General features: G+C 40.5%; 1 protein-coding gene across 1 annotated transcript in view; it reads left to right on the forward strand.

Annotated features, from left to right (window-relative positions):
* The first annotated feature begins 6,908 nt into the window (after nucleotides 1–6,908).
* Nucleotides 6,909–13,672, forward strand: part of DNAJC5 (DnaJ heat shock protein family (Hsp40) member C5) — a 60,203-nt gene continuing 53,439 nt past the window's right edge. The window contains exon 1 of the mRNA XM_074210516.1: nucleotides 6,909–7,008. The gene's annotated coding sequence lies outside the window, so the exon portion shown is untranslated. The remainder of the gene's footprint in view (nucleotides 7,009–13,672) is intronic.

A 13,672-nucleotide genomic window follows, 5' to 3' on the forward strand; every position in this document is an offset into this window, starting at 1 on the left:
TAAAATTGTTGGGGAACAGCAAGGAGAAGGAAAATGAAAGAATGGGAAGTGGTCTTTCTTTTCCTTAAACTGGATTTTGGGTATTTGTCAATAAATTATTCCTTTCAGGGTAAAAAAAAAACTGAACTGGATTTGTATGATAGGTTTTTTAAAATTATTTTACTAGGGGAGATTTGAATTTCTGAATCTTTAGCAAACATACTAATGAGCCAGTGCCCAACTTTGATTTAGTGAGTAGTTCTTAAATATGGTTCTTTTAAGACATTAAGAATATTTTATTATTTACAATTATTTACAGAATGTTATTTACAATAATAGATGACAAGTATTGTGCTTTAAAGTATTTTCTCAAATGAGCTTCACAAAGTGATATGTCTCTCTTTCTCCTACTCATTCAGATGCAGGATGAATGGTCCAAAATAGTTTATAGTATCAAAGAATTATATAATTGAAAGAGACTTCAGTAACAATCTAGTGCAACCATTATTTGAAAAGGAAGCTTACAACATAGCCAGTAAAGTACTTATCCAACTTTTGGTTAATAAGATGAGTTTTGTTTTTAGGTGTTTTGCAAGGCAATGGGGTTAAGTGGCTTGCTCAAGGCCACACAGCTAGATAATTGTTAAGTGGCTGAGGCTGGATTTGAACTCAGGTACTTCTGACTCCAGGGCTGGTGCTCTATCTACTGTGCCACCTAGCTGCCCCAATAAGATGATTTTTAAAGTTCCTTCTAGCTCTAAATCTCATGATTTTGCAGCCCTATAATCCCACATAGCTTCCACTAAATTGCTTTTCCTCTGCTCCCTTCCCTCTTACGAGGTTTGAAGGTGGAAATGCTAAAGGAAAAAGTCCAGAAATTTGACATTTTTTTTGAACAGCAGGTCCCAGAATCAGAATCTGAGTTGTAAAGTATCTCAGGGGATAGCTAACAAGAGGTTCTCCAGCCTAGGTCTGAAGACTTCTGGGGAAGGTGCCCCCAACCACCTCTCAAGGCAGCCTTTTCCACTTTGGGGCAGTTCTCATAGTAAGAAGCTTTTCTAGATGTTAAGCCTAAGTTTGCCTCTTTGCAAATTCTTACTATTGCTCCTAGTTTTGCCCTCCAGGGCCCAACAGAACAAATCTAATCTCTTCTCATAAGCCTTCAAGTACTTGAAAAAAGCTATCACCTCCTTCTCTAGCCAGTTTTTTCTTCAATAAATTAAACATACTACTCCTTTAACTGATCTTCATGTATCATGGTCTCAAGGCCTTTCATCATTCTGGTTGTCCTCTAGATATTTTTCAGGTAATAAAAATTCTTAAATTGTGGTGCTTAGAACTGAATGTAGTGCTCCAAAAAGTTTTGACCAAGGTAGATTACAGCAGTATTATTGCTTCTCTATTCCTAAAAACTAGATACTTAATGCAGTCCATTCTCATTAGCTTTTTAAGCTGCCACATCACACTGCTTATATTTAGATGGCAGTCCACTAAAACCCCTAGCATTTTTTCATAATTTATCCATATTTATCCTCTTTTATTACTTGAGAACTTGATTTTTTTTTGACTGAGGTGCAAGACTTCACATTTATCACTCTTGAATTTCATTTTGATAACATTTTCAGTGGTCTAGCCTTCAAGATTATTTTGGAGGCTGTTATCCACTGTTCTAGTTATTTCTTCCAGCTTTGTATGCCCCACAAATCTGAAGAATATATCATCTAAGATGATCCAAATCATTGAAATAGATGTTAAATACCACAGGATTACCTGGTACAAATCCTGGGGTGCTCAAGTTTCCATGATTCTGTAAAATGTCACTTCAGCCTTTTTTGAGACCATCTTATAGTGACATTGAATAATAACTATTTTTTGGAATTATTTGAGTATATTAATATCTAATCCAACTTCTTCACAAGAATAATAACTAATAACATTAATTTCCTTTTTTAGCTAAGAAGAAAGGGTGAAGGGAATAGCATAATGGCAGACTACAGATATGTGCTCTAGGCTACAAAGCTAAAGATAATATGGTTTGTGATTGACTAAGATTAAGGGATAGGAACAAGTATTTATTAATCACCTGCTATGTACCAGCACTGTGCTAAGGATTTTATAAAGATTGCATTTGATTATCGAAGCCCTGAAAACTGTCACTCTTATTGTCCCCATTTTACAGTTAAGGAAACTGAGGCAGATAGAAATATTCAAACAAGTTTACATAGCTAGTAAACGTTGAGACTGGATTTGAACTCTGCTCTTCCTGACCAGGCTTACTACATGCAAATCACAGCTAAGCTTGGGCTACTAATAGAAAAGCAAAGGCAGGCCCTTTTACCAAAGACTAACATTCTAAGGGAGGAGTTTGATATATCAAGTTCAAAAGTCAGGACAATATCCAAGTAGAACATTTTTTTTATAAATAGTTTTTTTCCTAATTAAATGTAGATATTTTTAACATTCATTCTTTCTAAGATTTCTGAGTTTCCAATTTTTTCTACTCCCACCCAAGATGGCAAACAATCTGAAATAGGTTATACATGTGAAAACATGTTAAATGTATGTCCAATTAATCATGTGAAGAAACAAGGGAAATAACATGCAAAAAATTGAAAATACTATGTTTTGTTCTACATTTAGACTCCACTTTTTTTTCTGATGTCATTTGCCATCCGTGAGTATTTTGAAATTGTCTTGGACTACTGTATTGTTGAGAAGAGCTAAGTCTATCATAGTCACTTATTGCATTACATTACTGTGTATAATGTTCTCCTGGTTTTGTTCACTTCACTTAGCATCAGTTCAAGTGAGTCTTTAGAGGAGCAATTCTTTGCACAAAAGATAACCACAGTAAAACAGTCTTCAAAAGTAGGATCTGTTTCTATCCTTGAATGGATTTTAAAGCTACATCAGCTGTCAAAGGGAAATGATGTAAACATCAGCTGGCTCAGTTTTTTAAGATCCTACTTACACTTGCTGGAAAGATAGTATGAATGAAAATTCTGACTTCTTGGAATTATTGCACCTGCTGTCTTAGTATTTTGAACCTTTCCATTTGGTTCCAGTAGTGGTTAAATTACTTGAGTCAAAACAAATTAAGTTTACTGACAAAATATGTCTCACATCTTTACATTTTTTTTGTATTCATATAGTTATTGGGTTTGTCTTGGCAGGTGGCCTCCAAAGTGTTCATATCATCTATGGTTTTTTAGTTTTATTTATATAAGGCAATGGGTTTAAGTGACTTGCCCAAGGTCCCATAGCTAGGAAATTAAGTGTCTGAGGCTGCATTTGAACTCAAGTCCTCCTGACTCCAGGGCCTGTTCTTTATCCACTGTACCGCCTAGCTGCCCCATCTTTACATTTTTAATATGCAATATGTCCGTTTACCAAAATCATTTGTTTTATGCAACTGAGTGTTGAATTCACAAAATTTTGTCATCTTAGTTATCAAATCATATTTTTATCATTGAAAAATTAAGCTTTATTTTTTAAAAATTTCATTTATTTAAAGTAATGGGGCTAAGAGTAACTTGCCCAAGGTCACACAGCTAGATAATCATTAAGTGTCTGAGGTCTGATTTGAACTCAGGTCCTCCTGACTCTAGGACTGGTGCCCTATCCACTGTACCACCTAGCTGCCCCCAACCAATTAAGCTTGCCTTTGACAACATTTTCTTTTCTCAAATTTATGGGTTTTCAGTGGGGTTTAAATCAAGGAGTTTTCACACTTCTAATGCATGGTCATTCTATTTCTTGGATAATTTTTTTTTAGTTTTTGCAAAGCAGTTGGGTTAAGTGACTTGCAGAAGGTCACATAGATCATTATTAAATGTCTGAGGCTGGATCTGAACTCAGGGCCTCCTGACTCTAGGATTGTTGCTCCATCTACTGTGCCACCTAGTTGCCCCTGATAAATTTCTTAAATCTTTTGTGAAGTATGGCATGATGGTCTTTTTGCATTATTTGTAAATATCTGCGGTATTTATATCCATTTAGGAATTTCTATAATTCCAGGACAATTCAGCTTTTCAGTATATATCTACATTTACAAACTCACTGGGAAAAAGACTCATTTACAGGAAATAAAAAATTCCAAAACTTTTTTGGGGAGGTGAATGTTTCAAATTTATAGTCTGGGGGCAGCTAGGTGGCTCAATGGATAGAGCACTGGCCCTGGAGTCAGGAGGACCTGAGTTCAAATATGGCCTCAGACACTTAATTACCTAGCTGTGTGAACTTGGGCAAGTCACTTACTTTGCAAAAAAAAGGCAAATCAAATTTATAGTCTGATTAAGATGGCAAGATCTTATCTAATTGATGTTTTGGAATAGCTCTGAAAAAGTTGGGTATCATCAGTAAAAATTACTTTTCCCCAAACTTTACTACTCCAGGCTTTGTACAGCATTTCCTATAGCAATTTTTTTTTTTTTGCTTTATATGAATCAATGGTTAGTTATTTTATGTTTTTTAAACTGGTCTTGATGTTCTCCCAACTTTTAAGAAGCTGATGTTACATCATAGAGGAATCAGTAACAGCCTCTTTTAACTAGGCTGTTTTGTTCAAGTGTGTCAGTTTGTTTTTATCCAAACTTTCCTTTGTACTTTAGTGCAACTAATCCTGTTTAATTGTGGGCTTGAATGATATTTGAAAACTTGAATTCCCTGCATCAATAGTCACCAATATTTTTTACAGTCACTGAGTTGCTCTTTAAGTTACAATTTTTGTACATGTCTTCAATATAACATCCATTCTTAAAAACCATAGAATTAACATAATAAAAGAGGGCAATGAACACATTTGGCTGGTAATCTGAAGACTAAAGGTTGAGAATCCAGTTCTGTCTGGTTTCATTTGGTCAAGGTTAGGCCTGAGTCAGCCTAATGTTAATTGAAGCATGACCATAATTTGTTCCAAGCAATTTGCAAACTGCTGGGGGTTTTTGGCTTGAGTAATAAATAATAAACTTAAATGTCATTGCCCTGATGGTGAAATTGAACATACTGGGGTTAACCAAGCCCAGAAATCATTTAAGTAACATATAACTAATGTATGGAACTTACTCCCAATTAGGATATTTAAATATCACTTAAGAATGTTCTTGTACAAGCAAAGGGAGATGGTGGTATTTGTCCTTTCTTGAAAGAGACTATGATATCAGAGAGGTGATGCCATGGCAAGCACATGAATTGGATTTGAGTGAGGAGGTGCTGTGCTGAGTCACCAGCCTCACTTTCTCCTCCAGAGTCATCTGGGTCCAGTGGCCAGATATGAATCAGGACAACTGAAGACCCCAAATTGCAAAGCAATCAAGGTTTAGTGACCTGCCCAAGGTCACACAGTAAGTGGCAAGTGTCTGAGGCTGGATTTGAACTCCTGTCCTGTCAAGGTCAGTGTTCTTTCCACTGCATCAAAAAGTCCTTAAATAGCCAAAATAGCCAAAAAAGTAAGTTACTGGGCAATTTGCAGTAAAAATATTTACAGTAATTCATAGTTGAAAGTTGACTGAAGGGGCGGCTAGGTGGTGTAGTGGATAAAGCACTGGCCCTGGAGTCAGGAGTACCTGGGTTCAACTTAATAATTACCTAGCTGTGTGGCCTTGGACAAGCCACAACCCCGTTTGCCTTGCAAAAACCTTAAAAAAAAAAAAGTTGACTGAATGGTCAGCCTCTGACAGATTACCTCTGTAATGGCAAATTCTGATCTTTCTAACCCTAAACACCATAGAACAGCTTCAACTAGGGTAGGATCCGAAGAGCACTCATGCTTAATTAGCCTTATCTATTATTAGGATTAAGAGCTCTTCGTTTGATCTTTCCATTCTACAGACTGGGGAAACTGAGGCCAGATTAATGACTTTGCACTCATCCTTGGTATGCCCTTCTCTTGGGCCAGTTCACATCTCCACCAAGCCCGGATCTGAAAGCATTCACTTCACGTTTCCTCGGAGTACTTGTTTCTTTTCTCTTCCCCAAACAGTTTACTTTGTATTAAACTTATTCTTGGCAGAAGGGCCTGTTTTTCGTCCATTCCTTTAACCGACACCGTGAAAGAGAATTTCTCCCGGGTTAAACAGCTTAAGGACCCAGGGCAGGTAAACGCCGTCTGCGAGTATTCACGATCCCAAGCGGCCATCCGGTCACCATAAGCTTTCTTTCCAGAGGCTGAAGCTTTCAATGAAGGAAAAGCCACCAAACCACCCGTGCCCCAGTGTGGGGGAGCCCTCACTGCCAGCTCGGACTGGTAGCGGCGGTGGCCTCCGGCAGGTCTCGGCGCCTCAGTTTCCTCACCTGTAAAGGTGCGCCGCCCGTCCCTCCGCGCTTGGGGCGGGGCGGGGCGTCGCCGGGGTCCTGGCTCCGGCCCCGGCTCCGCAGGATGACCGCTGCAGCCCGGGGCCTCCGCCGGGCGCCTGCCCTGAGGCTCCCGGGGGTCGCGGTCAGTCGCCGGTGGGAAGGCGGCTCCGGCCTGGGCGCGTCGGCGGCCCCGCCGCGGGGCAGGGCGCGGAGCCCGCGGACCCGAGGGGGCAGGCCCAAGGCGAGGCGGCATCGGCGGCCTCCGCCCCGGCGGGCGGGCCGAGGCGGCCCCGCGGCGCTGCGGGCTGGTGGCGGCCGGTTCCCCCCGGAGACGCCGAGGCGCGTCGGGCCGGCTGGGCACGGGGACCCCCCGCGGCCGCGCCGGCGCGCCCCGCCCCTTTCCCACGCCCCGGCGGGCTCCTCGCCGCGTGCGCGCGCGCTCTCTCCCACCTCTCTCCAGGCTCCCGTCGCGCGCGCCCGAGCGGGGGCTGGGGACGCGCACGCAGGGCGGCGTGTTACGTGAGCGCGCGCGACTCGTCTTCCTCCAGCCCGTCCCCCCGCCCCCTTCACCCCTACCTCTGCCGCCGCCGCCGCCGCCGCCGCCCAGGATCTCCCGGAGGAGCGGCCACCGGCCCTGGAGGCAGCGCGGCCCAGGCCCAGCAGCGGGTGCGGAGCCCGAGGCGCTGTGCGCGGACGAGCCGAGCCGAGCCGGCCGGCCAGCTGCAGCCGGGGCAGGTAAGTGTCTCGGGAGAGAGGCCGGGCCGGGCCTCCCGGTCCTGGCGCCCGCGCGCGTCGGGGCCCGGCTTCTCCCTCTGCTCCTTCCCACGTAGCCCGCCGGCCTCGGGGCCGCGGAAGGCCAAGATGGAGCCACGGGCGGCGGGGGTGGGGAGAGGAGATGGTGCCGCAGCGCCGCCGCCGCCGCCGCCGCCGCCACGGGGGGGAAGGGCGGCGAGCCGGGGCCGCCGAGAGCCGCAGAGACCCCCGGGGCCCCCCGCGGCGCGGAGGGGCAGGGCCGGCGGGGCCGGGCGGAGCTCCGGACTCGGGGCCGGGGACACCCGCTCGGGGGACGTGGAAATGAGGAAGCCGAGCCGGGAGGACCGGGGGGAGGGGACGCGGCGGCGCGGGTGGGGGGAGGGAGCGTGGGGCGGAGAGCGCGCGGGGAAGCTGGGAGGGAGGAGCTGGTGGAGCCGGCGGGTGAACCGTGGAGCGGGAGCCGGCGGGGCGGCCCAGGGGCGGGCCGGGACCCGCAGCCGGGAGGGTCCGGAGAGCTGGCTGGTGGCAGACAGGGGCTCGGGGACGGGAGCGAGCCTGGGGAACCTGTGGAGCCCTGGGGGAGGCGGCCGCGCCGCGCCGCGCCGTGGGGAGGCCTGGCCCGGGGAGGTTGAGAGTTGTTGCTAGGCCGGGGGGGGGGGGGGGGGGGGCAGGATGAAAGGAGGTTTGGGGTCTACGGACTGGGGAGGGGATTTGCATGCTAAGACTTCCACCAAAAGGAACACCTCGTTCTGCTGTCCCCTGTGATACAAGCCCCTGTATCATTCATTGTATCCCCCTTTTTTTTTTCAAACTGGGGGGAAAACCCCAACGCTGTTTTAGTTTAGGTCACTGGAGTGAGAGAGGAGAGAGAATACCCATACTATCTCGCAGTGTTCCTATGGAGGGGTTTTTTGTTTTTGTCTTTTTTTTTTCATTCCAACAACATGCCTCAAAAAAAAATAGCAATTGAAGGAATTGGTGAACCGAACTGAAGAATCTCCTTCCTTTTCTATTTTGTCAGCTAATATTGGCAGAAGTATTTGAGCATGCTGTTATCTCAGAAAAAGTGAACATCGTGGTTGCTCTAACCAGATTCTAAAATGAAAGAAAATTAGCATTTTGGGTTTGATAAAGCATCAGTTTAGGTTTACCAGGTAGATTTTGATTTAGGAAGCCTCGTGGTAGGCACCCTGGCTTTTTCATATATTACTGACCCTCAGAGTCTGTGAGACTTGGCTTAAAGTTAAGCTTCTGAATCCTCTAGATAGGTCAAGTCACTTTACTTCTCAGTGCCCTAGGCAGCTCTCAAAGATTGTAATTGGCTATACTAATAGTGAAATCTAGAGTCTATACCCTCCCTGTCCTAATGTTTTAGCATTCATCATTTAGTGTCTTTTTAAAAAAATCATATCTTTAGAATTGGAAATTAATTAGCTCAATTAAGCATAAATAACTTTGTAGGAAAATTTTAGTACTTCAAAATATATCAAAACTTATTTTGGTTATAATTTAGCAAAAAATTTAGTTTTGACAGTATCTGGAGAGCGCCTACCACCAACCCTTCTATGACTATATCTTCTATGTCATACTATGTCTAAAAGCATCTTCAACGCATCATATAACCATGGAAGGACTTATATTAGAACCATAGTATTTTCAGCTATTTTTGAGGCCCATCCAGTTGTTTTGGAGTCAAAATTTGCATAAATAAGTGAAGGGAGGCAGTCATTGTTAAAAGATGCCCAGTCAAATTTCTTTAGCTACATAAGGAAAGAAATAAGATGAGATTACAAGTAAATACTTCGTTTTTGTTTTCATTTTCATATTAAGTGTTTTTGTCTGTCCTTAAACTTGAGCTGCTGATTAGCTATTTTTGACCATTGGAGCATAGTGTTGTAGGTGTTCTGTTGGATTTCTTTATTATCTCGAGTCACAGAATTTGTCTGTTAAAACTATTTTAACAGCAAAACCCTGACTGTTTCTGTCCATTATCATGTTCTATTTATATTTCTCATGGAAGTGGAAATTTTACCCCATATAGAAAGCTAATTGAAATTAGGTTAGTTTGTGTTAATTACTTTGCTGCTTTCTTTCTTATGTACTAAATTGAATTTCAGGTACATGTTATCTTTCACCTGTAAGATAAAAAAAAGTTAATTTCAAAATTTGTGGAAATATTAAAGTTATTGTACAAAGAAGACTGGATGGTTCAATATTGTATTCACTATTGTCTTTTATCTCTGTCACTATTCTGGGAGATGGGAAAGAATGGTGGAGCAGTATGGGATTAGGTTCCAAAGTAAGCTGAAAGTCTGTATGAGAGCCGATTACATCTGACCTTCTATGTGGGTATGAGTCTTCAGCTGACAGAAAGGACACATCTATTTACTTGAAGTCTCATTGTTGTCATCACTATTTTAACCAACAATGACTGATAGGACCATCATGAAGAACTTCAAAGCACAGCCAATTGGCTAATAAGGATGCTAATTGCAATACAGTACTGTTGGCCTTGATGACAAGAGAACTTCCAGATAGCTCCTATTTGGTAAGTTTTTAAGTGGGACAATAATAGCAGGTAAAGTTTATGGAAGAATACCATTAAGAACTCGAAATAATCAACCTAAACAATAGAGATTAGGTAGCCTGTTGATCAAAAAATTAGCCAAAAATATTTGTTTATTCTTTATTTGTACATAGTTCTGTGCTAGATACTATGAAGAGTGAGCCAGTTCTTTTGTTTTGTTTTGTTTTCAAAAGCCTTTTACAATCCATGGGATGAGCCAACCACAAACAACAACTTCAGATGTACCCAATGTTAAAGGGATAGTAGGTCAAGAACTCCACTTTTGTTGTTATCTATAAGAAACAGTCTAAACATTGTAGAATCCTTGTCTTTGAATACAAAGAATATGACAGAATCATTAACAACAATGTAGTGACATCTGGGTGTGTTTCAATGGAATATTTTGACTCTTCTTTTTTTAATTTTAATTTTTTTTTTTTGCAAGGCAATGGGGAAGATTTCCTAAACATTCTAGATAATCAAAAAGAAGATAACTTCTTTAGCATAGTTCTTTTCAGGGCAGGTTTGGAACATATTAGCATTTTTGAAAACATTTTAAGAAATTGTCTCTGTTAATAAACCCAGGGTCATGGTGGGTATTCTATTATAGATTGTTAGATTCCTTATTAGATGACATTTTGAATGGAATACAAGCCATCTCAGTAACATTCACAGTAATGCAAAGAGCTTGGACTAACCCTCCACACTGAAAAGAACAATGTGGATGAAAAATGCATATTGCCCAAATTGTAACATGCAGCCTTCTACTTAGTTAGTCCCAGAGTAGAAAGTAAAATATTTGTCTCCTAGAGAAATACTGCAGCTGAGCATGAGGACAAGGTGGAAACTAGATCAGGATTGGGAAATGTGTAGTGCTTTCGGTATCTGACTTCTTCCTCCTGACCCATCTGTGTTTTAGTGTTAGTGTTAAATATGTAGTTACAAACACTGGGAAATAGTGATCTCAGAATAAAAATTAAGGGAAAAATGCATTATGAACTTCAGCAGATTGTAGAATATTACCAGTGATAGCTTGGACTGAGGTATGGTGCAAAAGATATTGAGGATTTGTGTGCCAGCCATGTACTGTGAATAAGACAGTGATTGAACATTTTGAATGATACATTTATAGTCTTGATATGTTAAGGTAAGGAAAACCTGGGACATATTAAATATATCCTCTATGGAGGGTTTCTAGCAAAACTAACAAAAAAAAGCAGAGTTCAAGAACTTTTTAGAGTTGTTGGTATAGCTAGACATAGTAGCCACACCAATAAAATTATAACTTTTGCAAAATAAACTGAATGGGAAGTGTATAGACCTTAAGCTTGTATTGTAATCATCTTCTAAATGAGTCTGAACTCTACAATGGTTAGTTACTGATGAAATTTTAATTTGAGGAAGTAATGCAAAAACTTTGACTTCCTAGTTTTAGCAGCAGTTCTGATCAGAACATATTTCATAATGATTTTTCTTGGGAAAAATGAGCGATTTCTTTATAATACTGACTTAAAAAGATATAATTTTCTTCACATTTATTGGCTTTAACCTCATTAGGGTGTTATATTTACTTAACAGTATTTAATAGTAAGAAATAATCAATTTAGGTATGAGAGAGAATAGACTAAATTAATATATCTGGTTCTCATAACAGCCTTTTGAAATGGATAATGCTGTTAATAGTATCTCCATTTTTCCATTTGTGAAAAACTGAGTCTCTGGAAGTATCTTGACCAATTAATAAATGCCTCAGTTGAGTTTTTCCATTCCCCTGTCCCCTGAGACCATTACTCTTTCTATTCTGCTAAAGCACTTGTGAAGAAAACAAGTTTAGTACATATGTCTATTCTCCCCCTCTCCCCCATTTTCAGTACTATTTCTTGTTTTTTTGTGTGTGTTTTTTTTTAGGTTTTTTTGCAAGGCAAATGGAGTTAAGTGGCTTGCCCAAGGCCACACAGCTAGGTAATTATTAAGTGTTTGAGGCCGGATTTGAACCCAGGTACTCCTGACTCCAAGGCTGGTGCTTTATCCACTACGCCACCTAGCCACCCTTCAGTAGTATTTCTGATATGATCACATTTCAGTAATTAAGGTTGCTTCATAGAATTCATTTTTGCATTTGACTTAATATGCATATTTAGTGAAAAATGTGATAAAAAATGAGATCACTTTTCCTTTGAAGTATTTAATATTTGAAAAAATTGGAGGTAGCAATAGTATAATAAAAAGAGTATTGGATTTAGAGATTGAGAACCATTCAGATATCTGACTATCTGATATTTAGTAATTTCATGCCCTTGGACAAATAAATCAAAGCTACCATTTCCTGTCTGCAGAATGAAGATACCAGACTAGGTGATCTCTAAGGGATCTTCCAGCTCTTAATCCTGTGATCTTGAAAGTAATCAATAAATTTAAAATAGCATTATATTAATTTGATATTTGCCCCTGTAATAATACTAGTTAGTTATTTTTTCTTTTTTCAGTCAAGTCCAACTATTCATGATCTCTTTGAGGGTTTTCTTAGCAAAAATACTGGAGTGGTTTGCCATTTTCTTCTCCAACTCATTTTATAGAAAAGGAAATTGAGGCAAATAGACCAGGCAAATTCAACTCAGAATCACAAAGCTAGTGAGTGTCTGAGGCCAGATTTTAACTCACTGAACCACTTTATTGCCCTAATACTAGGGAAGGGAATTATTAATATATTCATTCACTTTACATAGTGCTGTTTAGATGGCTAATTTTAAGAAGTTTAGATTATATCATTATTGGCCCTAGGTTAGGTGATGATTGGTATGTAAATATAGGCAACTCCTGAAAAGTTTATCTGAGGAATTGGCTGGTAGAACAAATGGCAAAAAAAAAAAAAAAAAAAAAAACTTTGAAGATATCAAGCCTGAGGCAGGCTTGGAAATGTTAGGTATTCTAAACTTGGTCATAGGGTTTAGAAGTGCAAAGGACACTAGAGAGTGTTCTCGATTTAAAGATGAGAAACACAAAGCCCAGAATGCTTATGTGACTCAGTCAAACCAATGATTTCAACCCAGGATCTCTGACTTCAGAAATAGTTCTGTTATATCACACACTGCACCCATGGTTTGGGTCTTTTGGCTCTCCTAAAATCCTGTTTGTAAATTATATATGTATTGGACTTTCAGGATTGTAGGCCTTTGAGTTAAAGCTCAGGATCGTCCTCTGAAGGTAACAGCCCTCTTCTGTTGCCTTATTGTCTGTGAAAAGAATATTTCTCCCTTGTTTTCCCTTCGTAACCCTTTCAAATTGGAACTCAAATAGAACTTTCCTAAAAATTCTGTTATAAGGAACTTTAGTGTACAAATGATCAAACTACATCAATTTATTGAAGATGATTGGCAACTAGTCATTTACTAGCTTTGCAATTGAATGAAACCTTAAATTAAAGATTGATTAATGATAGCTAGCATTATATAATTCCAGATATTTGCCAGGCATTCTGCAAAGCCTTTTGCAAGCATCTCTCATTTGTTCTTCACAATAATCCTGGGAGGTAAATCCTATTACTAACCCCATTTTACTGATGAAACTGAAACAGAATTTAAGACTTTTTAAAGGTTACATGGATAGTAAGTGTCTGAGTCTGGACTTTAACTCAGGTCTGTCCACTGTATCACAGTTTCAAAAGTCTTTGAAACCTAAATGATTTTCTCTATTTCAGTTTTTTGTGTTGTTTTTGGCATAGGATTTGGTTAATGTAAAATATTTATTCTTAAGCTCATCAGATTTTTAGAGTAAGAAAAAACATTTAGAGGCCTTAATATAATCTTACTGGCTCATTTTACAGACAAGGAAACTGAGACCTTGAGAAGTTAAATAAATTAACCCAAGGTCACACAGGTAATACTGGTGAAATTAGCATTAGGACCAAGGCAATCTAACTCCATTTCTGTTGTTTTCTACATTCCCTAAATTATAACTTTTATTAAATAAAATCCAACCAGCACGGCTATATCACCATCAAAAGGGAGTCCTTAGGTGCAGGTTGGATTTATATAGGTAATGATGGGATTTGAGTCTTTGATTTTAAATATTTCAAGAACA

Source organism: Macrotis lagotis, chromosome 1 (genome assembly GCF_037893015.1).
Source record: "Macrotis lagotis isolate mMagLag1 chromosome 1, bilby.v1.9.chrom.fasta, whole genome shotgun sequence".
Taxonomy (NCBI): Eukaryota; Metazoa; Chordata; class Mammalia; order Peramelemorphia; family Peramelidae; genus Macrotis; species Macrotis lagotis.